At 34.2% G+C, this 23,487-nt stretch overlaps 1 long non-coding RNA gene across 1 annotated transcript in view; it reads right to left on the bottom strand.

Moving 5' to 3' along the window:
• The window catches only part of LOC122240425, a 112,768-nt gene extending 89,753 nt beyond the window's left edge, over nt 1–23,015 (bottom strand). The window contains exons 1-4 of the long non-coding RNA XR_006220166.1: nt 22,953–23,015; nt 3,684–3,818; nt 2,894–3,107; nt 1,916–2,060 (exon numbers count right to left, since the gene is read on the bottom strand). This is a non-coding gene — a long non-coding RNA (uncharacterized LOC122240425). The remainder of the gene's footprint in view (nt 1–1,915; nt 2,061–2,893; nt 3,108–3,683; nt 3,819–22,952) is intronic.
• Nucleotides 23,016–23,487: the final 472 nt, after the last annotated feature.

The raw sequence follows: 23,487 nt of genomic DNA, 5'->3' as shown, positions 1-23,487 counted from the left end.
ATTGTAGCAATTAGTTAATTTGTCACTAATTATTAAAAAATAATATATGCAGCTCTGTGGTTCTCCAGAGGGGAGAGTTACAAATTACTACGGTGGTTGTCATTGCCGCTGCCACTGCTGATGTTATTGTTGTTTTTAAAGAACTGCAGGCTCCATATGTTTGTGAATATTAATATTGTCTGAGGTTTGTCAGGTTTCCATGGCCACCTCGGTTCCCTTCTGCCCACAGGATGTGACGCACTGGGAGTCAGAATTATGAAGGAGCCCACTTATATAAATACAACCTGGGAAGCAGTTCAATCTGGAAACAGCCTCTTCCCTTCCCACAATTCCCCACCTTGTTCATTTTGATACATTGACCGAAACGCACCTGCTTCCAGCCCACTAGTCCTTCACACTTGTTTTCTCTCCAGCTCAGTTATCCTCTCCAACTCCCCTCAATTCCTCTAGTTACTCTTCTGTCAACACATTCCTTAGACACACATTCTCACTCAAACCTTTTAGCAACACTTCCTCTAAGTTCTTTTCTAAACCAAAACCTAGCTTTCCCCTGATCATGATAGTAGAGTACAGAGATCCTGGTGATGTCATCTTTTTTCTCCCTGCTAACCCACTCCTAGTCCCATCATCCCAATGTCTTGGAACTAAAAGTAGGTCACACATTCTCAATATTTCTGCTTTCTCTATTGTTTCATTATTTCCTCTCAAGGACTCCTCCCTACTTTTAACTTCCCCTGTCTAGTCAGGCCATCCTCCTGATCTCACCCTTTATCTTCTTATCTCTGGGGGGCACCCCCCAGCTTTCCTGGTTGGCCCTGTCTTCTCTTATCCCCCTGAGAGATTACACATGAACTAGACCCCAGCCACAGCTACTTTATCTCCTGTACTCCAAAACTGTTGCTTCAGTTCCATCTTTTGTTGATTTAAACTCCACTTACAGGCCCAGATCCAATGCTTCTGGCATTGTGATAATTTTCCTACAAATTGACTTGACATTCTCTCTGCATCGCCAAAGCATGGGAGCAGTAGGATGCAGTGCTTAGGAATGTGGTTTCTGGATGAAACTACATAGGTAAAGCCCTGGCTTCACCATGCACTGTTTCTGTGATTCAGAGCAAGATATTTAACCATTCTAGGCCTTAGTTTCCTCATCCGTAAAATGATGGAAATAGTATCATCTCTTTCATAGGGTTGTTATGAAGATTGAAAAAGATAACTCTTGGGTATAATTTAGACTGGTTGAAGGTAAGAGAAAACCCAACTCAGCCTGGCATAAAAAGCAAAAGGGTTTTTATTGGCTCACTTATCTCAAAGTCCAGAAGAAATATAGGCTTCAGGCTTGATTTGATTCAGTGGTTTAACCACAGAATCAAGGATCTAATTTCTTTCTCTCTCCCTCTGCTCTTCATTCTAAAGTGTCAGATTCAGCCTAAGCCTTGTTCTTCCCCACAGTTATGAGAGGCTATCATTAGGTTATGATAATGATAACCTTTGGATAACCTTTAGATAATGATAACATTTGGAGGACTTCTTCATCCAAAACAAAGGAGTAAACAAAATGATCACTTCAAATAGCTCTCCCATAAGAGTGAAGAACTTTTTCAGATATCTTCAAAAAACCTCTCCTGTCCCATTGTCCAGATATGAATAGCAAGCCCATTCTTTAACATTGCCCAGAGGAGAGGAATTCCTAAATTGGTTCAGATGAACAAATATGCCCAAATAGATCAATCACTATAGCAAACCTATCTTTCTACTCATAAACTGCGCAGTAAGTAAGAGCATAGGGGAGGAGAGGAGAATGGATGCTGGGGAGATGACCTAACACCCACTGTGGGGAGTCAAGTCCTTAGCTAACACTGGGCAATTAGTAACACCATACTGATATTAGCACTTATTATTATGCCCTGTTTACCTTTTGATCATTACTTCTCATTCTTCTTTATATCGTCATTTATTGTTTACACGATTGCTCCTTTACACTCTCCCATCCTCAAGCTTGAAAATGCTTTGGGCAGTGTGTTTTATTGATTTTTTTTTACCACCCCCAAATTCTGTTCCTGGTAGGGTACATAAGAAAACCATAGCTGCAATAAATGCTGGCTGAATACATGAATAGACTATAAAAATGGTTCTACCCAGTGAAAAAGTCTCTCTCTGGCAGGAATTAGAGATTACACAATGCTCTTATACCCTTCAGTACAGAACAATTTAATACATTTTAATAATGTTCTTTCTTATACAAAATAATATTACTAAACCACCATTGATTACACAGGCACGGTGTCTTTGGTATTTTCTAACTGATCAGTAAAAGCTTATTCTTTACCACAATTACATGCAATTTATCCTTTTTGAATTTTTCTCTCACAGTAACTTTTGAAATAGATGATTCCATTTGACCAGAGTAGATGCAGTACAAAGAATACTAGGAGACATGATTTTTTTGGTTCATGTACCCACATAGTAAAAGCTAAAAAAAAATCTTTAAGTCAGTACATTTTAACTAAGACCCATAGTTCTAAAAACCATATATCATCAGGAAAAACTCCAAAATTACATACTTTGAAGTTATAATATATTTATGTAGGAAAATACTTCCCTGTTAAGATTAACCTTTAAATGTCCCATTTTCCATAAAATATACTTCAATTTTAAACCAACATAAAGAAATATATGCCTTATTCTGTCCTATTTTTAGTAAATAACATGACTTCCAAACAAGTTTATTGTAATGCTTTTGAAAAGCAGGAAATATTAGCAATTCTGTAATAATGCAACTAGCAAATGGGTAGCTATAATTTTCAGAGAGGGCAATTGGCTTTGTATGTGAGATTTTTTTTTAATTCTTCACATTTCTTTTAAAGTCTACAGGATTCCAAAATTGTATTACCTGAAAATTATCTGACTTTTAAAAAATATATTATTATACTTGAAAATGTGTTTGAGAGGAGCAAAGTATGTGGGAGACTATAAAACATTCTGGCTATCTAAGAGCAAAATAAAAGAAAATGTGGATTCCTTGGCTTTTAACTGAAATGCTGTAGCCGTGCAGAACCTTTGCTTCTTGTCTGTAGAGACCATGCAGTGAATTTTAAGAGCTGAATCTGATGAAAGAGTAAAACAAGAAATGTTTAGAGAATATAAATTAGACCATCTGAACTTCATGAAAAGACAGTAATAAATTTTAAAATCATAATTATAGCACTGAGCATAATCCAGGTAACACTACCTGTATAAAACTATATTGTACACTTTACATCTAATAATCCACATGCATGATCAGTCACATTTTTATTTCACATGCGTCTTAAAATTGCCACTTTCGTTTATCTCTAGCCACAAGCTTTTCACCATCCAAAACAAAGGAAAGCCTCTGAAAATAATGAAACAACACGAAGGATAGTTAATGCAGTGGACAGTAGGATATCCCCATAGAATTTGATGCCTGATCGAACTCCATGAAGCAGATATTGTTACCTGAGGCCAAGATATTAAATAATTTTTCTCTATGCTACTGAGTATTGGCAATCAGTCCCAAAGCCCCTGACTGCATTGTAATGTAAGCTCTAACCAATAAATCTCTTTCCCAGAGCAAAATCCAGCAGAGAACGTGGGCACCATTGATCTCACACAGCAGACTAAATAGCCAAAAGGCTGTGCAATGTAAGTTATTCTATTACCTCTGTTGGATCTGGGTGATGAGTCATTCGGGTGAAGCTTTTGATGTTTCCTCAGTAATCAGCCTGCTTGTGGAGCAGCCAAAGTTCATTCAAACCCATCCTTCCACAGCCTCCACTCTGGCTTCCTTGGCAACCCTGAGTATAGAAACAGTTTAGGATGAAACCAATATAATGTAAAGAGCCCTAACTTCAGTAATTGTTTATAAAATGACCCCTTGGAGATGCTCACTATCACAATGAAGAGGAAAATTAAATGCCTTTTTGTCCATAAAATTTAAACAATTTGAATTTTAAAAAAAAGGAAAATTTCTCACTTGTGGGAGAATAAATTGATGCACTCTTGTTGGTTCTAAATTTTAAACATTCATACATTTTCAACCAGTAATTCCATTTCTATAAATGTATCTCTAGAAAAGTGTTCAAAGATACATACAGAAGATATTACAGTGTTGAATAAGGAAGTAGCTATATTTATTACAGTAAATTCATGCAATAGAATGCCATGATGCCTGTAGAAAGAATGAGGTAAATCTATACACATTGATATGGAAAATATCCCTATTATATTACAAAGTAAGGAAAAGCATTTCGGATAACAATATCCTTAATATGATTCCTATTTGCACATTATGACTCTGGCCTGTGAAAAGACTATATACATACATTTTTTTCCTCATATGGATAGAAATGTCTGGAAGAACTCACAAAATACAGATAGTCTATGAAATGTGGGAAGGATCAAAGACCTTAAAATTCCCCTTTATCTTCTTGTCAAAACTTTTTACCATGAGAGGGGCAAGAAATTTTCTTCTCCATTATCTTGCTTGTATGAGGGTAAAAATGGGTGCTATAAATGTTTACTGTAAAGACCCTGTCAGACACCAGGAACCCATGAATGTGGGTTCTCCCATTCAAACGTAAGCGTGCAAGTACATACATACACACACACCACCACCACCACCACCACTCCCTTCCAGCACCTTCTGAATTCTGAAACCATCTTACTTAGCCTAGGTTTTTCAAAAGAAAAATTCAGGATCTTGTATTTTATTTTCCATTTCCAAAACAGTGGAACAAAAACTCTTCCCAGGTACTATCAGTGAAATATGGAAATGTTTCACCTTGCTCCCTATTTCAATCAATCTTAAAAGAAAGACTGGGGTGGGAACATTTAAATATACCAACACTGTTATTGAAAATCACAAGAATGATGAAACTTTGTGCATAATGATGTTGAAATAATATTCAGTGAATTGTGGGTTCTGACAGGCAGTGAGATTTATGATTCCTTTCCTCCATCCCAAATCACAGAAACTATAAAAAACTATCTTTCAGGTGAATGGTCTTTGAAATAGATGATCTCACACCCCAGTAGTAAAGAAATTTTGACCAGGCATCCTCCATATATCATCATCTATTTATAAATCATATACATCACACCATTATACTAATATAAACACTAGCAAATTAAAAAAAAACGAAATTACAGTGGATTAAATTTAAATATATAGAAAATCAAGCTCCTAGGATTCTCTTTCCACATTCACCCAATGGGATATCATTCCAAAATATCAAATAATAACGATGATGGTGTCTCATTCACAATTATAAAATTTACATCCCTAAAATATCATAACTTGAGTTATTATGCCAATGAAAAGGTTTCAGGAAAACTCTTGTTCCTAAAATGCTTCCTTAGATGGCCAAAAGGTATAGAATTAAATTGAGAAAATATATTATTCTTCTTTAAATTGGGGGAAAGATAATATTGAATGAGTGCCTCCTACATACCAAGCATTGCTAACAGCCCTAAAACATATTTAATGTTCCCCACAACTCTCTCTGGTAGGTCTTATCATTCCCATTTTATACAGATAGAACTGAGGATTAAAATGGAGCAACTTCTTACTAGACAAGTAACTGAAGGCAAGGGAAGTGAAAGCAAACATGAACTATTGGGGCTTCATCAAAATAAAAAGCTTCTGTGAAAGAAACAATCAACAAAACTAAAAGGCAGCCAATGGAATAGGACAGGATATTTGCAAATGACATATCTGATAAAGGGTTAGTATCCAAAATCTATAAAGAACTTATCAAACTCAACACCCAAACAACAACCCAGTTAAGAAATGGGCAGAAGACGTGAAGAGACACTTTTCCAAAAAAGCATCAAGATGGCTAACAGACACGTGAAAAGATGCCCCACATCACTCATTATTAAATCAAAACCATGATGATATATCACTTCATACCTGTCAGAATGGCTAACATTAACAACTCAGGCAACAACAGATGTTGGCGAGGATGCAGAGAAAGAGGATCCCTTTTGCACTGCTGGTGGGAACGCAAACTGGTGAAGCCACTCTGGAAAACAGTATGGAGGTTCCTCAAAAAATTAAAAATAGAAGTACCCTATGACCCACGAATTGCACTACTAGGTATTTACCCAAGGGATACAGGTGTGCTGTTTCGAAGGGACATACGCACCCCAACATTTATAGCAGCACCCTCAACAATAGCCAAAGTAAACTATGGAAAGAGACCAAATGTCCATCGATAGATGAATGGATAAAGAAGATGTGGTATACAATGGAGTATTACTCGGCAATCAAAAAGAATGAAATCTTGCCATTTACAACTACATGGATGGAACTGGAGAGTATTATGCTATGCGAAATTACTCAGTCAGAGAAAGACAAATATCATGTGAGTTCACTCATATGAGGATTTTAAGATACAAAACAGTTGAACATAAGGGAAGGGAAACAAAAATAATATAAAAACAGGGAGGGGGACAAAACAGAAGAGACTCTTAAAAATAGAGAACAGAAGGTTTCAGGAGGGGTTGTGGGAGGGGGGATAGGCTAAATGGGAAAGGGGCATTAAGGAATCTACTCCTGAAATCATTGTTGCACTATAGGCTAACTAACTTGGATGTACATTTAAAAATAATTAATTAATTAATTTTTTAAAAAAGGGGTGCTTGTGATGAGCACTGGGTGTTGTATATAAGAGATGAATCACTGAATTCTACTTCTGAAACCAATAATGCAATGTATATTAACTAACTAAAATATAAATAGTAAATAATAATAATTAGTAATAATAAATATGAGATATAGTATCAGAATCTAGTTCAGCTGATTCCAAAGTCTAAACCCTTAATCAGTTCTTACTGCTTAGAAAAGGAAAACATCAGGAGTCAAAAATATATACATGTGAAATATATATATATTTATATATATATATAAATTATATATATATATTTTATATATATATGTATATATATATATATATATGTATAAAATATATACAGAATGTGAAATCATGAAATATTATATAGTAAAAAAGATGAGAAGCAGTTTGAGAGTTGGGTATTCTCTTCCTATTGTCTCTGACCTCCAGCACTCTATTGCTACACAGAAAGTTTTTCCTGTAGCTGGAGATGAAATAGGACCCCATTGTATTTATCACCAGGCATGTTAAACTCTAACAACTTAGTAGGAAAGATTTTTGAGAATTTTTTTCACACATTTTAAGTTGTCTCTTTATATCCTTATATTACTTCCTTCAAATTGAAAACAAAACCCCACATACATTTTTTCAAAACTTAAATTGTGCATACAGTATCTGTGACAAATTCTTCTTCAAAGAATGTATTCTGTGGCAGTGGTTCTCAAAGGAAGAGAAATTTGGCTGCAGGGGACATTTGGCAAAGTGTGGGGACAGTTTTGGTTATCACAACTGGGAGTTGTGACTGGCATCTGGTGGGTAGGGATCAGGGGTTCTCATAAACATCCTAAAATCCAAAGAATTGTCCCCTATAACAAATATAATTATCTTTCCCAAAATGTCGATAGTGTCAGGTTTGAGGAACTTTGCTCTGAGGAAATAATCAGTGATATGTCATAGATGACTATCTAGATGTGTTCATCACAGCATTGTTTGTTTGTTACAATTTAATAATATGAGATCATTACTTGTTCATTGGAACACTATAAACATCAGGGATGATGTTGGAGAAGAATATTTAAAAATATAAAGAAATGTTCATGATATTTACATGTCCTAAAAGAATATGTTTAGTATGACTGCAGCATTGTATAAGTATACATGTAATTGTATGTAGGTAAGGAAAATATTTTGAAAAAGTATCAGCCAAAATAATAGAATTTTTTCATAGGAACTCCCTGCTATTCTTTAGAAATAAAAAGTATACTTCATAACCAATGTCATTAAAAATATCTACACCATTATCATCCTGAGGTGGAACACAATTGAAATAAGTCATCACCTCAAAATTTATGTAAGTTCCCAAGAACTTAAGATTTTGTACCCTTTCTCTTCAGAATGTGTCACTGGAAAAGTTTTATTTCCTGACATCAAATTCTTTAATGATAGAAAAGATAAGCAGCAGGTGCTCTCACCATGTGCCTTTGTAATGGTAGCAGAGTTCACTGTATATTTTTGTTAAGAACCAAAATAGCACCTACTATTCTCATTCCTTCCCTTTAAAAACCTTCATTGTTATGCTATGATTCAAAAGTAGAATTACTCTCTTCCACCCACACCAAAAACAGTATGATCACAACACTATGCAAACTCAATAAATGTTTGAAACATCATGAACACTCAATATCACCATTTCAGAATGAGTAAGAGGCATCATGATTCTGTCCACTATGCAGCCTTATAACTTTCATATTGGAATTCAGAACTATTGATGTCCCTCCAGAGACACAGGCTTATCAATTGTCCATTATTTTAGTAATTATAGCCTCGTGTGAAGAAGGAAACAAAATGGCACAAGTTCTCAGAAATTCCACAATGTTTATATCAGCCAGCAAAACCAATTAGAGAAAGTTTGGTCACTGGTATAACTGAACTTCTAATCTTTATTAAAGAGAAAGGGAGAGAAAGAAAACAAGAAGTAGTGACCACTTGGCCACATTACTTGATGACAATATAATACCAATATAATCCCATAAGAGATTGATCTCCCATTCAGAATTCTAAATAATTTATGTAAATACTTACCCCTCATGGAGGTGGGGCTTCACTCCCCACCAATGAATGTGAACTGTGCTTTGTGACTTGCTACCAAAGACTAGAAGTATGGAAGGAGGGAAAAAGTAATTTTACAGTGGAGATCCTGATAAATACTACCTCGACCAGATAACCAAGGTTAACATCATGAGTCATAAATTATGCTGATAGTATATTTTCTTGGTATGATAAAATAAGAATGGCATTTCACCTCTGTGATTTTCCTTCCACAACTATATGTTAGTCAAGGGAAAAAACTTCAAACAAATCCAAATTGAGAGACATTCTATAAAAAAAACAACTTTGATCTCAAAATTATTAAGCTCATGAAAGAGGAAGAAAGAAAGAAAGACGAAGAAATTATCATAAATCAGGGAAAGCTAAAGAGACATGGTGGTATCCCAGATGGGATACTGGAACAGAAAAGGAATAGTATGGAAAAACTACTGAAATTTGAATAAAGTATAGAGATTAGTTAGTAATGTACTGGTGTTCATTCCTTAGTGGTGACAAATATACCATGGAATATAAGATATAAATAATAGGAAAAAACAGTGAGAGGTATATGGAAACCCTGTAATATCTTTGTATCTTTTCTGTAAATCTAAAACCACCCTAAAATTAAAGGCTTATTTAAACAAAAAATAAGTTTAAAAGTACAGAAAAATTTGTCCTGTTAGAATTTTTTAATCCTGGGTAAAAATTATCACTAAAACTGAAATAAGGGGGTACCTGGCTGGCTCATTCAGTAGAATATGTGACCCTTGATCTCAAGGTTTGAATTCAAGCCCCCCATTGGGTGTAGAGCTTAATTTAAAAAAATAAAAACCTGAAATTAAAAAGATAAAGAACAATATAAGCAATTTTATGCCAAAAAATTTAACAACTGAGAAGAAAAGAATAAAGTTCCTGAAAATGACAACTTTCCATGACTGAAACAAGATGAAACAGAAAATATGAATACCCCTATTTAAATAAATGAATTATTTAAGATCATTCCCAAACTATAGGCCCAGATAATTTCACTGATACAGTTTGTCACACATTTAAGGAAAAAATGACATAAATCTCACACTCTACCATAAAATTAAAAAGGTAAAAGCACTTCTCAAGTTGTTGTATGAAGCCAACATAATATTCATAGCAAAACTGGACAAAGATATGACAAAAAAAAGAAAAACATCCCTCACAAACATATATACAAATATAACCTTTTTTAAATGTCAAATTGCTTTCAGCAATACATAAAAACCATACATCATTAGTAAACAAGGTTATCAGGGTATGCAAGGTTGGTTTAACATTTGAAAATCTACATATATAATTTACCATATTCACACTAAAAATCAAAGTTCATATGATAATAGATGAAGAATAAGCATTTGAACAATAGAACACCGATGCATGATTAAAACCCTCAGTCAGCTAAGAACAGAAAAGATCTTCCTTCATCTGATATAGGGAATCTGTAAAAAAAAAAACAAAAACAAAAACAAAAACAAAAAACAAAAAAAAACCCAGTACTGACATACTTAACTGTAAAATATTGAGTACTTTCTCACTAAATAAAGAATAAGAATCCACATAAGAGTGAAAACATATGGTATCTGTCTTTCTCTGTATGGCTTATTTCACTTAGCGTCACTAACAGAAACCCATGGGGGAGGGGAAGGAAAAAAAAAAAAAAGAGGTTAGAGTGGGAGAGAGCCAAAGCATAAGAGACTCTTAAAAACTGAGAACAAACTGAGGGTTGATGGGGGGTGGGAGGGAGGGGAGGGTAGGTGATGGGCATTGAAGATGGCATCTTTTGGGATGAGCACTGGGTGTTGTATGGAAACCAATTTGACAATAAATTTCGTATATTTAAAAAAATAAATAAGACAAAATGTCAATTCTCACTACTTCTCTTCAAGTGGTGATCCTAGCTATTGCAAAAAAGTAAGCAAAAGAAATAAAAAGTATAGTGATTATAAAGGAAGAAGTAAAAGTGCCTGTGTTCATAAATGACATTACTATTTATATAGAAAATTCTAAGGAATCTATAAAACACCTTCTAAACCAAAAAGTAAATTTGGAATATCTGCAGAATTCAAGGATAATATACAAAAATATTTTGTATTTTTATATATCTGGCACTCAATGATTTAAATTTTTTTTTATTCCATTTATAATAGCATCAAATGTTGAGCACTGGGTGTTAAATGTAAGTGATGAATCACTAAATTCAGCTCCTGAAGCCCATATTACACTATATGCTAACTAAAATTTAAATTAAAAAATGAAAATAAATTTAGAATTAGTAATTAGAAAAGCATTAGGAATAATTTTAGTAAAAGAACATCAAAATCTGTAGGCTAAAACCTGTAAAGTATTGCTGAATTTTTTAAACACAAAAAACAGTCAGATGTAAATATATCTTATTAATTGGAAGATTCAATATGGTTGAAATGTCATATTTCCCCAAACTGGCTATAAGTATAATGCAAGTATTGTCAAAATTTCAATACTTTTTCTTTTCCTTCTTTTTCTTTTTTATAATTGACAAGGCAATATAATTTATATAGAAATGCAATAACCTAGAATAACCAAAGCAATTTTAAAATAAAGAAAACAAAGTTAGAGGACTTTCACTACCTATTTTCAAAATTTTCTACAAAGCTAAGGGTGGTACTGGCATAGCTTACATGGCTGATACTTAACAAAGGCACCAAAGCAAAAAATTGCACAATTTTGAAGAAAAAATTTCAAATAACCAGTATTAGTCATGAAATGGGGACATAACTAGAATACAAAGATATTTTTAGTTTTTATTTTGGAAAATTTCAAATATGTACAAAAGTAGAAAAAATAGAATAATGAATCTGAATGTACCCATCAACCAGCTTCGGTAATTACTAACTCATGGCTAATTTTGTTTCATCTCTATCCTCCATCCACTCCCCCAAGTCTAGATGATTTTGAAGCAAAGCTCAGACATCAAATTATTTCATCTGTAAATAGTATGTATCACTAAAAGAGAGCGTCTATTTTTAAAGATGGTCACTATATCATCATCATACTTTTCAGTATTCATATTTGTTTTTGTATTTCCCAGTGATCTTATATTTTTTTAGCTTGTTTGAATCCATATAAGAACCATACATTGTTATTGGTTGAAATGTCTTTCAGTTTCTTTTAATGAATAGTTTCCCTTCTCTCTTTATCTCCCCCTTCTTCCCTATAATTTTTTGTTGAAATGGTGTCTTTTGTCCTGTGGTTTGCCCAAACTCTGGATTTTGTTGATAACATCCTACAGCCTCAATTTAATATGTTCCTCTGTAGTCTTCATTTTGCTGAAAATTGGCAGTCAGATCCAGAGTTTCGTAAGAGTCAGATTCCATTATGTGATAAGACAACTTAGTTCATAGGTGACATCATGTACTTCTGTCAAGATCTGATTCTCTGTTTTTGTGACATAACAGCCATTGATAATCATTGCCTACATCAATGAATTCATTAGGGGTGAAAATGGTGATATTACATCATCAAAAAATTGTCAGGGAATATTCTGTGTATCCTCGTACCAATATATCAACAACACTAAATAAAATAGACCGTACTCTTGGAATATATATTGTGGAAATTGTGTCTTGAATCAGTAAGACTAATTACAATACAAGAAATTGAAAAGGTTGTTAATGAAATATCTATGTTTTAGGGACATTTTCCCAAGCCTTCAAGGAACAGACAATTCCTTTGTTAAAAAGTGTTTCAGAGCACTGAAAAAAATTAAAAATTTCACAGTTCATTTTATGAAGCAATAATCATTTTGATATGAAACCAAGTAAGAGAGTAATAAAAAAGAAAATTATAAACCAGTTTCACTGTGAGGATAAAAAATAATTAGCAAAATGAATTCAGCAATATATTAAAATAACTTCAAATAATAACCAATTGGGATGGATCCAGAAATACAGAGCCGGTTGAACATCAGAAAATTACTTATATTCTAAGACAAAACAGATGGATGTTCTCTCTCACTTCAATTATTTACTATTGTTCTCATATTCTACTCAGTGCAAATAAAATGTGAGGTTGTTTAATATTTGAAGATGATATGATGGTATATCAGAGAAAAAAATGATTTCTACTGAATAACTGTACACAATAAAGAAAATACAAATAAGTAGGCTGGAATAAACTTAATATACAAAACCATTGCCTTTCACATTTGCAAACAATAACCACTTACAATAATGGAGTAAATACTGTAAAATCAATAGCAATAAAATATAAAATAAGAATAAATATTATGAGAAACTCACAAGATATAAATAGAGAAAAATTTTAAATGCTCTTGAGAAATCCAAAAAGATGAACAAATAAAAGCATACCATGTTCTTAGATAGGGAGATTAAACATCATAGAAATGTTACTTCTCCTTAAATTAATCTATAAATGTAGGGCAATATTAATTCCCAAATTTTTATGGAGCAACAGACAAGCAAGAATACCCAGGGAAAAAATATCTGAGAAAAAAAATCATTATATTAAAAGACATTAAAACATTATAAAGACACTACAATTAAAGTAGTGTGGTAGCAGCACACTGAAGATATAATCAATGCAGTAGAATAGAAAGTACCAAAATGGACCCAAATGCATACAAAAATTTCATATATGTTAAACAGCATCTCAAATCAGTAAGAGAAGATGGCTTATGCAATGACAACTAGATAGCCATTTGGAAAGCTGGATCCATCTTATCCCTTAAACAATTTAAAAAAAAAAATGAAGGATTTTATGAAACATAAAAGTGTTAGAAGAAACTATCTTCAAAAACTTCCAGAATGTCAAATTGGGGAAGATATGTCAAACAATGACACATCTAAAAGAAAAGCTTGATAAAAGACCAACTAAGCAAAGATGCTTACAGCTAGTATTATAAATAATGTCTAAATATCTCCCAAATGTGTGAAATATAGGGAAAGTCCAGACATAGTATGAGTTCCTCTTCTGTAACTCCTTTGTCAAAATAATGTGCTAATTATCTTTGCCACTCTGATAGATGAAAAATAATATTTCCACATAATTTAAGCTCATGCTATGTGTTTTTAATTTAAACCCTCTGTATTCATTTCAAGAAAAAAAGACTACTTTCCTTATTTTCTATTGCAGGTGGATACAAAGCTTTGGTTACATTGAAAATACCTTCAAACTTGGAATCAAAGTGGGCTGGGTCCAAAACGCTGCCTGCCATTTCTTCAATATATAATTGTACTTAATATTACTGAGCTTGAGCTCCTCCATCTGTGAAAAAGCACTAGTAATATCTACTTCACAGGGTTCTTGTTAGAAAGAAAATGAGACAACCCTGTGAAGCTCTGAGTACACAGTAGGAATTTGACAGGTAATACCTTTTTTACTCTCTCCTTTGCTTGCCCTCACACGTAGGGCAGCTACATTTCTTCAGAGGGCAAGCTGATCTGGATGGGAAGAAAGCACTTTAAAAACACCTTAGACTCCCACAATGTTCTAAGGGAAAAGAAGCAGAGAAAATAGCTAAGAGAACCCATTCGATTTACAAATGGTAAAACTGAAGCCCTTAGGAACAATTCCAGAGGAATCCCACAAAGATGTGGATGAAGGATGACAGTTTCCTCCCACCCTCCAGAAATCATCAAACCACAGTCACTGCAAAAACTTCAAAGCCCAAACTTGAACAAGCTTTTGGCTGGTTGTTCCATGTCCTATGAAATCCCAATAATCCAGTCTCCTCCATAAACCATCCAAGGTGGCAGTCCAGGAGTTAAAGAAAAAAATTTTTTTTTCTTTTGCTAGACTATGTCCTTTCTAGAATTGCATAGACAAGTTTGTAAGAGTTAACGCCGAGAATGCCTCTTGGACATAGCACAACGGCTCCACCTTCAGCTCTCAGACCGAAGAGGACTTTTGCAAAACTGCTTCTGTCTGAGTCCTCAGAAAGCACATCTGAAATATAATCTCTTCTCATAAAATTTAAACCACACAATCTTTCACTGTTAAGTACTGCAGTCCAGAATATTTACCCACTGTCCATAGGCGAAATGAACAGTAAGAGTCTCAAGGTGAGCTATACTGATATTAAATAGACAAGATAAAAAATGTATTATGTTTTATTTAAATTCTTCAGGATGCATGTCTTGATGTCATATTCTTTATAGTTACAGCAGAGTCTGATAAGCTCTTTCAACAAATTCTCCTGTTTTTCACTCCATTAGATTTATAGTCTTATAATTGAGGAAAAGGTTAATTCTCGCCTGCCAAGCAGGGCGATTCATAAATTACCAGCAATTTTTTAATATCCCCCTAAATACATGCCAGTTTTGGGAAGGGAATTTCAAAATAAAATTCTATGAAGGGGAATTAGTTGGGCCTTCAAGACTTATGTCTACCAACAAGTAGTGGTAAGGAATATTAGTTTATAAAAAAAAAAAAGCAAATGACCAAAAGATAATTCCATAGGATGAAACTCCCAAATCTAAGTAGAATTCTAAAGCAGTATATATAACTACCTAAAGAGTGGACAAATCTTTCTTCCATCACATATTTTGTGGTAATATATTAAAGAAAAGTAAGAAAATGCCCAATTCTTTGCAAATTGTAGCATAAAGGAGGGAATTAGTCACTTTTCTACATTAAAAGATATCAGTAGGTGTCAATTTTAAGCAAATACATACTTGAACACTGAATCTTTCAAAATCCGATTATGAGAGTATATTTGTTTCTAATTTTCTCCCTATTTTCTTCTTCCCAGATCAACCAAATTCCAGATTTCTGAGTCTCATTGAAAGGAAGTCATAGACATTTAGGGTTATTTAATTGTGTTTAGGTAAGGACAACCAGAAAATTAAATGTATTTGCTATCCTAGAAAGTTTCTACTACACGCCTCCTAATGATGTCTGGAATTCTTGTCTTTTTGCCTTCAGACTGTTTACAAGCCTAGAAGCAGTAGTTGCTACAGGGAAATGTGAGTTTTGTGTGTCTTAAAGACCCTGAAATGGGATAATCCCACCACCGCCCACCAGAGCAAGGACTGATACCAACTCCAAACGTCACTTTTGTCAAAACTCCAAGTGTCCAAGTCCTTGCCCACTTAAAATTTCATTTGTAATAGTAATAGTTGAAATTTGTACAGCAACTGATATGTGCACACCTTCCTGATAAATATTCTTAAAATGTTTTCTAATCATTGTAATGATCTAAAGACTCAGTTTTCTAATTATCCTTCCTTCTGTCATTGAGAAAACCAAGCCTTAAAGAAATTAAACAAATCCAGAGTGATGTAGATGGACCAGAAGCCCATTCTTAATCCCTCTGCTCTATACACATATTATTCCCAGCAATACTCATAATAACCTTGTATGTAAATGAGTGTGCAATTCAATTCAACAGATATTTTTGACCCATTTATATTTGACAGACATGCCTGATGAAAATGAAGCACAGAAATGATAAAGGACTTGCCTCAGATCTCAGAGCCAATTCACAAGTGTTGAAAGTACAATTCATGCACTGAAACTAGAACTCATCTTCTGGAATCAGACATGTGCATGTTCAAATCCTGGCATCACTGCATGCTAGCTATGTAAACTAGCTCAAGTTATCCATTTCTATGCTGTGGTTTTCTCTATAAATGAGTTGGGGAATAATAATAGTTGGCCAAGCTGCTAAGAGTGTTAAAACTACTATATAAAAAGAATCTAGTAGTGCATAAAAGCAAGTAGTATTAGTTTTCATTCCAGGATCTCTTGGGACAGTGAGAAATTGTCCCAAGTTATCTCAACATTTAGTGACCTTGGTTTTTCTGCTTGCCCCAAACATGAGAAATTTACCATCCTAGAAGAATGAGCATGGACAATGGTTTTTCCCAAGTATCTAATAGAAATAATGTGGAAACACAATAAATGCCTAACCTCCCTTGCTCTAGCTACTCTCCTCTTCCCCCTTCTCCTCCTTCTTCTCTCCCTCCTCCACCTCCTGCCCCCACTCCTTTTTTCTCTCTCTGTCTCTATCACATACACACATACACACACACACACACACACACACACACACACACACACACACACACAGTGTCCCACCTGTAAGTGGAACCATTAATAAGATTAAAGTGTTTCACTCAATAAAAATAAGACAATAAATACAAACTCTACAGAAAGATGCTTGATTCAAGTGTTATTTTTTTTCTGATGATAGAATAATATCTAACAATGATAAATAATTCTCATTTGGCTAATCATTTCAATTGGAAAAATTAGAAGTTATAATGCCTTTTTTAAAGCCCTTTCCTCTTTGGCTTCGTGTCAAATTTGAAAGACAGCCACACCTACATAAGACCTTTTACTAAATAAGAAAAAAATCCAGGAGTTACCAGTAAGATTTTCATTACTGAGACAATATTAAGGAAAGGCTTTTCCTTCCTGAAATCCCTCACCAAGACCATTCTTTAGCAGAAAAGTTCTGGGTTATGTTAAAAAGGCAATTCCTCCCAACACTGTAGTTCATCCAATTTTAGAGCCAGAAGACACAAAAGAGACTGTATAGCTACCATAGAGCCTAGATACTATAGAACCTGCCCAGCTTTTGTTCCCTCTTCTGAGAATTTATTCCCACCAAACACTGGAGTAGACCTTTCAGTCATGTTTGTAATAAATGATTCTTCCCTAATAAAGTACATATTCTTGAACCAAGGTGGGAAATCATATTAGACTTTAGCCTCAAACATGCTAATTAGTCTCTGGAGTTGAACCAGAAGCTAGATTAGCCATCTTTGATCATGTGCATACCAATCCAGAGGCGGGAGTTCATGGTATTGGAGAAAAAGAAAATAGCAAATTTAAGAAGAGAGCACATGTGTAATGAGAAAGGGATGGGAAAAGAGTGGAAAAAAATACCTTCTTCAGATCTTGACCATTTTCCAGTTCCAGGTTATTAGAAATTCATGAGGCCAAACTCCACTTTCTGCCCTTAATTTCCATGCCTACTTATGATTCTTTCTGGTAATTTCTTTAACCCTTAAGTTATGTTTGTTTACAGCAACAAATAACCTCTCTAAAATATTAGACCCATGCTTTCTTCCAATGCCATTCTTCAGAGAGAGAGACCCAGAAGGGAAAAGTTCCAGCCCATTTTCACACACATAATTAGCAGAAATGAATTCAATTCTTTTGTTCATAAATCTTCTTTCTACAATACTAATTTCATTAATTCTCAAAAATGCTAGAATGGAAGCATGAGAAACCCAAATACCATATTCCACAGAATCTAAGATCTATCATTTGTATGACATATCAAACAAATTAACTATGATACATTGCTAAGATGCCAACGATAGTAAGAGACATTCATTTTTCAAATATATTAAAATGTGAACTAAAATGCTCACTTGAGATGCAGTGAAAATAGTAATATAAGGGAATCACTGAGTTTGGAACAGGGTAAGGTGAAATATATTAATTTCCATCCCTGTTTGGGAAGAACTTGCCATAAGGTTTCAAGTAGGAAGATGAATATAATGGTATTCCTATTTTAAAACCCACTCTACACATGTTGCCAACAGTGAAGAATCTTAGCCAAGCCCAGAGTACTTCAAAGATGGATACAAAGGGCACTTTTAAATACTCTCTTGATTTTCACATCCTCCATTTGATTGATGTTGAAGTCTTAACACTACTCTAGGAACTGAAATAGAGGAAAGTGAGGTGGGAAGAGAGAAATAAAGTAGGAGCCCTGTGTCTCACCTTCAGGTATTATTCTTTAATCAGTAATATTTATTAAGTTCTCACTCTGGGTCAGGCACCATTTCAATACTGGGCCTATAGCACAGAACAAGAGAAATATTTGTCATACAAATCTGTCATACAGCAAACATTGTAATGGAAGAAACATGATAAACAACAAAATAAAATTAAAGTGCCATGGAAAACCATTAAGTAATTTAAGTCCTTAAGAAAAATAAAGCACAGTCAGGAGTCACTCCTTAAAAAACAGTTTAGAAATGAGTGTCACATGCATGAAACAATTTTGCAAATCCTTTAAGAGAGTAGGTGACTAAGTGCCAATGTGAGTTTGGACACTTAGTATACTAGAATTCAGAGATACTCTCCCAAAGGCTCACTTTAGCCTTGAACTTTGACCTATGAACCCCATCACTTCATGACTCTGCAGAAGTCCTGATTCAAAGACATAGTACTTGATAAGAAACAGCTACTCTGCTGACATGTCAACTCAACAAGTGGGAATCAGTTGCACATAAACCCTACTCCTGATTTTCATAGGGTAGCCAGGACTGGTCACTCTAGTCTTTCTTGCCCTGTAACTGAATCTTCAAATATGCCAGAAGGCAAGCTTTTACATATGTATCTGTGTTCACTGTCTCAAAGTCAGTGTACCTTTCCTTACTGAGAAATACCATCTCTGTCTAACTGCTTGTCCAGAGGTATTCTTCATTACTGCTCAGAGCAACACTATGTAATTCCCAGGACAGCAACCTAAAGCAAAGTCTTATCTCTACTATCACACTACCTGTCCAGGGTTAGCAGATTGTTTAATTATCAGTTGTAGACAAAAGAAAAATTTAAACTTCTCAAAAGGCCTGAAATCCCTTTCCAAGATCATTTTTAATTTTTTTATTTAAAAAAATATATATTAATATTTATTAATTTCCAAAAACCTCAAGCAATAGAGACGATGAATAGCATACTTGTTCCTTAATAGCCCAATCTTCAGAGAAAATTACTCTTGCAAGTTTCATGTGTATTCTTACATAATGATTCTGTGTTTTCTTTCTTAACACATATATAAACGCAAATGGAGATTTCTATATGGGTAATCTTCTATAATCTGCTTGTTCACTCAAACATTAACTATAGATACCTTTTTCTATAAATATACATAAATGTCATGTTCTTTTTAGGAGCTACATAGGAGTTTGTTGTATGGAGTTACTATAATATATTAAACTGCCATCATATTGATGAGAGTTTAAGTTCTCTCCAGTTTTGAGTTAAACAATGATGCTACAAAGAACACACATGTCCTTGCATGATGTATTTGTGTGTTTCTACAGAATAAACTCCTGAAATTTGAATGTCTAGATCAAAGAAAATGCATGTTTTAAATTTATCAAGATAGCCACATTGACTATGAAAAAGAATGTACTAATAGGCATACCATTGTCATGTTAGGAGATTGCCTATTGTCCCACACATGCACCCAAACTGGTTTTTATCAATCATTCTCACATTTAATTAAATGATGTGATCACTGAAAACAATTATATCATTACAATATTTACCAAAACATCATGGTATTCCCTACAATAATTATTCCTTTAATTTTTTTTAAGAAAACAAATTCACCCTTACAAATAATATATATTCTGGTAGAAAACTTAGAAAATAAATAAACAGTTAAGGAAAAACAAAACATCTGGTGTGAGCTAAGGTGGAGAGAAGAAGATACAGATTCTCTCTCCAAGGGATTACAACCAAAAATTCTGAAAAGAATGAAAAATGCATGACTTGAGGAATCTGAAAAGTAAAAAATTAAAAAAAAACATTTATTTTAAAAAAACGATATCTGTATCTATGTATCTATAGATAGACTCAGATATAGACATAGACAGCAGGTGGATTGAGGACTAAAATCAGAATTTAAATCATGGTCTGCAAAGTGGGAGGCTCCAGTCATGAAGAACTTTGTAACAGCATAAAAACCTAAAATCTGAGGGAAATAAATCTTTGGGACCAGAGTTACTGGGAAAAAAGACCCTGTAATTCAGAGAACATGGAAGAAATCTCAGAGAGGATAGAGCTGGAGAAAGGGATTCCTCTAACTCTGTGTATGAAGTGACATAAGTCCTGACCTGCCTCTAAGCCACACACACACACACACACACACACACACACACACAGAACAGACTCAAAGAAAATAACAAAGGCTTCAAGAAGTGAACTACCATATAAACCACTGCCCAGGTTCAAAACTAACCCCCAAGAGGCTCATGTGCCAGACTGAACCAAAAAGCATAGAAAAGGTTTGAAAACTGAACTGACATTCACCCTCAGAAAGAGAATCAGCACTTGTGGTCTGAACGTAACAAGGTTGATTGCCCGCTTAAACAAACAAATAACATTCTGCAGAGGATTTCACAGGACCCAGAGTTTACCAACATAATATTCAAAACATCCAGGATACAATCCAAAATTATTCAACACACAAAGAATCAAAAATATCCAACCAATACCCAAGAGAATAAGCAACAGATAACAAGCCTGAGATACCCAGGTGTTAGAATTACAAGAGATTTTGAAGCAGCTATTATAACAATCCTCCACGAGGTAAAGGTGAACATTACTGAAATTAATGGAAAGATAAAAATTCTCAGAAGCAAATTAAAGTTATAAAAAAAAAAGAACTCAATGGAAATTTTAGAACTGAGAGATACAATAACTTAAATTAGAAGTCATTGGATGGGTTCAATAACAGAATGGAGATGAAAGAGGAAAAGAGCCAGAGAAACTAAAGATAGAGCAATAAAAAGTATACAATCTACACAAAAAGAAAAAGACTGAAAACATAAATAAACAGAGCCTCCAACCTGTAGGACGATATCAAAAGATCTAGCATGTTATTGGAGTACTGGAGTTCCAGAAAGAAAGGAAAGAAGAAATTGGTGTAGAAAATATCACCAAGAATCCTCAACCAGAGATGATCCATTTTAATATTTGATGTAGATTCTTCTAGGCTTTTTTCCATACACATAAACACACACACAGACACACAGACACACACAGACACAGGGTACTAGAGTAACTGCTCCTAGTAAAATTTTTTTCCTTTAATGCTTTATGAGTGTTAGTATATTTCAGTAAATGTACATTTGCATAATAATTTTGAATGGCTAATTAATAGCTCATTGGATAATGTAGCCATAATTTACCATTTTTACTTAGTTTTCTCCCTCTTTTTTAACTATTATAAAGATTCCACACTTATCCTTATTGCCAAATCTTTGTCACATCATTGTTTTCTTCACTTATATTCCTAAAAATAAAATTGCTATGTAAGAGATATTCATTCAACCAATATTCAGTCAACAAACATTTACTGAGTAGTTAATATAAACTAGGTACTGCCCATATGTGGAGGTACTGCGGTCTCTAGCCTTGTCAATTCTAAATATCATCAACAACAGTTAGTCAATCTTGAATGACAACATTTTAAAATGTGCACACTTCGGCTTCTATGGGACAATTAAAGTTGGTCTCAAGAGGTCACTGATGGTATACGGTAAAGGCTCCAAAAAATTCTTTAAGAGCCTAGAGTCAAATAATTGAACATCAAGAATACAAAAAACATGTTGATTCACTTTCTTGCATATTCTTCTTCTTAAATAACATGAAATATCTTTTAGCAGCTTCAAAACCAGTTCATGTCAGAGCCACCCATTTTCTCAGTGGTGATCCATATACTATATTAAGTGGCCTCAATCTTGGATCAGTGCTACAATTATCTAATTGGCTGCAATTATTTAGTCATTTCTGCCAAACAACCAAATTTTATAAATTTTCAGATTGCTTTCTAAAATGTTCTATAGAAGGGGCACCTAGGTGTCTCAGTAGGTTAAGCGTCCTACTTCGGCTAGGTCATGATCTCGCAGTCCTTGGGTTCAAGCCCCGCTTCAGGCTCTGTGCTGACAGCTCAGAGCCTGGATCCTGTTTCGGATTCTGTGTTTCCCTTTCTCTTGGCCCCTACCCCACTCACGCTCTGTCTCTCTTTTTCAAAAATAAATAAACAATAAAAAAATTTCTTGAATAATAGTAAAAATAAAATGTTCTATAGATCATTGAAAATAGATTGTTATTATTACCTAAAAGTTGATTCCCAACAAGTTAACCAATTTTCCTATATTCTTTATCTTTTTTAATGGTTTATTTATTTTTGAGAGAGCGCAAGCCGAAGAGGGGCAGAGAGAGGGGGACAGAGGATCCTAAGCGGGCTCTGTGCTGACAGCAGGGAGCCCAATGTGGGGCTGGAACACACAAACCCTGAGATCATGACCTGATCCAAAGTCAGAAGCTCACCTGGTTCAGTTGGTGCCCCACTCCTATATTATTTTAAAAACTAATCTCCACTTGCATGCTCTCTCTCTCTCTCTCTCAAAAATAAACAAACATTAAAAAAAAAAAAGAACTAACCTTTGTGAAGACAAACTGGTGGTAAGAGAAGAGCACAGGGCCTATCTTAATCTGGGATGTTCTTATCCTTAGCTAGGACAGTAATACTCAACTATTTTGGTCACTCCTTCCTTTGTGACCTCACTTTATCTTAAATGTACTCCCAGCATAGCACATATGAAACAATTTACAGGATTATATTCTTTTGATTCTGTCTCTCACAGTATACACTGAACCCTTTAAGGACAGGAAATGAATCTTCTTCATTTTTATATTCCCACCAGTTGTCACAAAAGATGCTAGGTAACAGGTACAGTTAACCCAAAAGATACTAAGAACAGGCATGCTGATTTTTTTTCTTAACATATTTTGGTCTCCTTCCTCACTGCAAATGCAGAAGATATTCCACTTAAAAATAAAGTGAATTAAAACAATGGATGGTTGCCAGGTAAAATGCAGAACACCCAGTTAAATTTGGATTTTAGAAAAAAAACATTTCTTAGGAATAAGTTTGTCCCAAATACTGCATGTTTCTCTAAAATTCAAATTTAATTGA

The sequence above is a fragment of the Panthera tigris genome, chromosome A1 (genome assembly GCF_018350195.1).
Source record: "Panthera tigris isolate Pti1 chromosome A1, P.tigris_Pti1_mat1.1, whole genome shotgun sequence".
Taxonomy (NCBI): Eukaryota; Metazoa; Chordata; class Mammalia; order Carnivora; family Felidae; genus Panthera; species Panthera tigris.
Note: the sequence above shows the minus strand (reverse complement) of the source record. Positions and strands in the feature narration are given on the sequence as shown.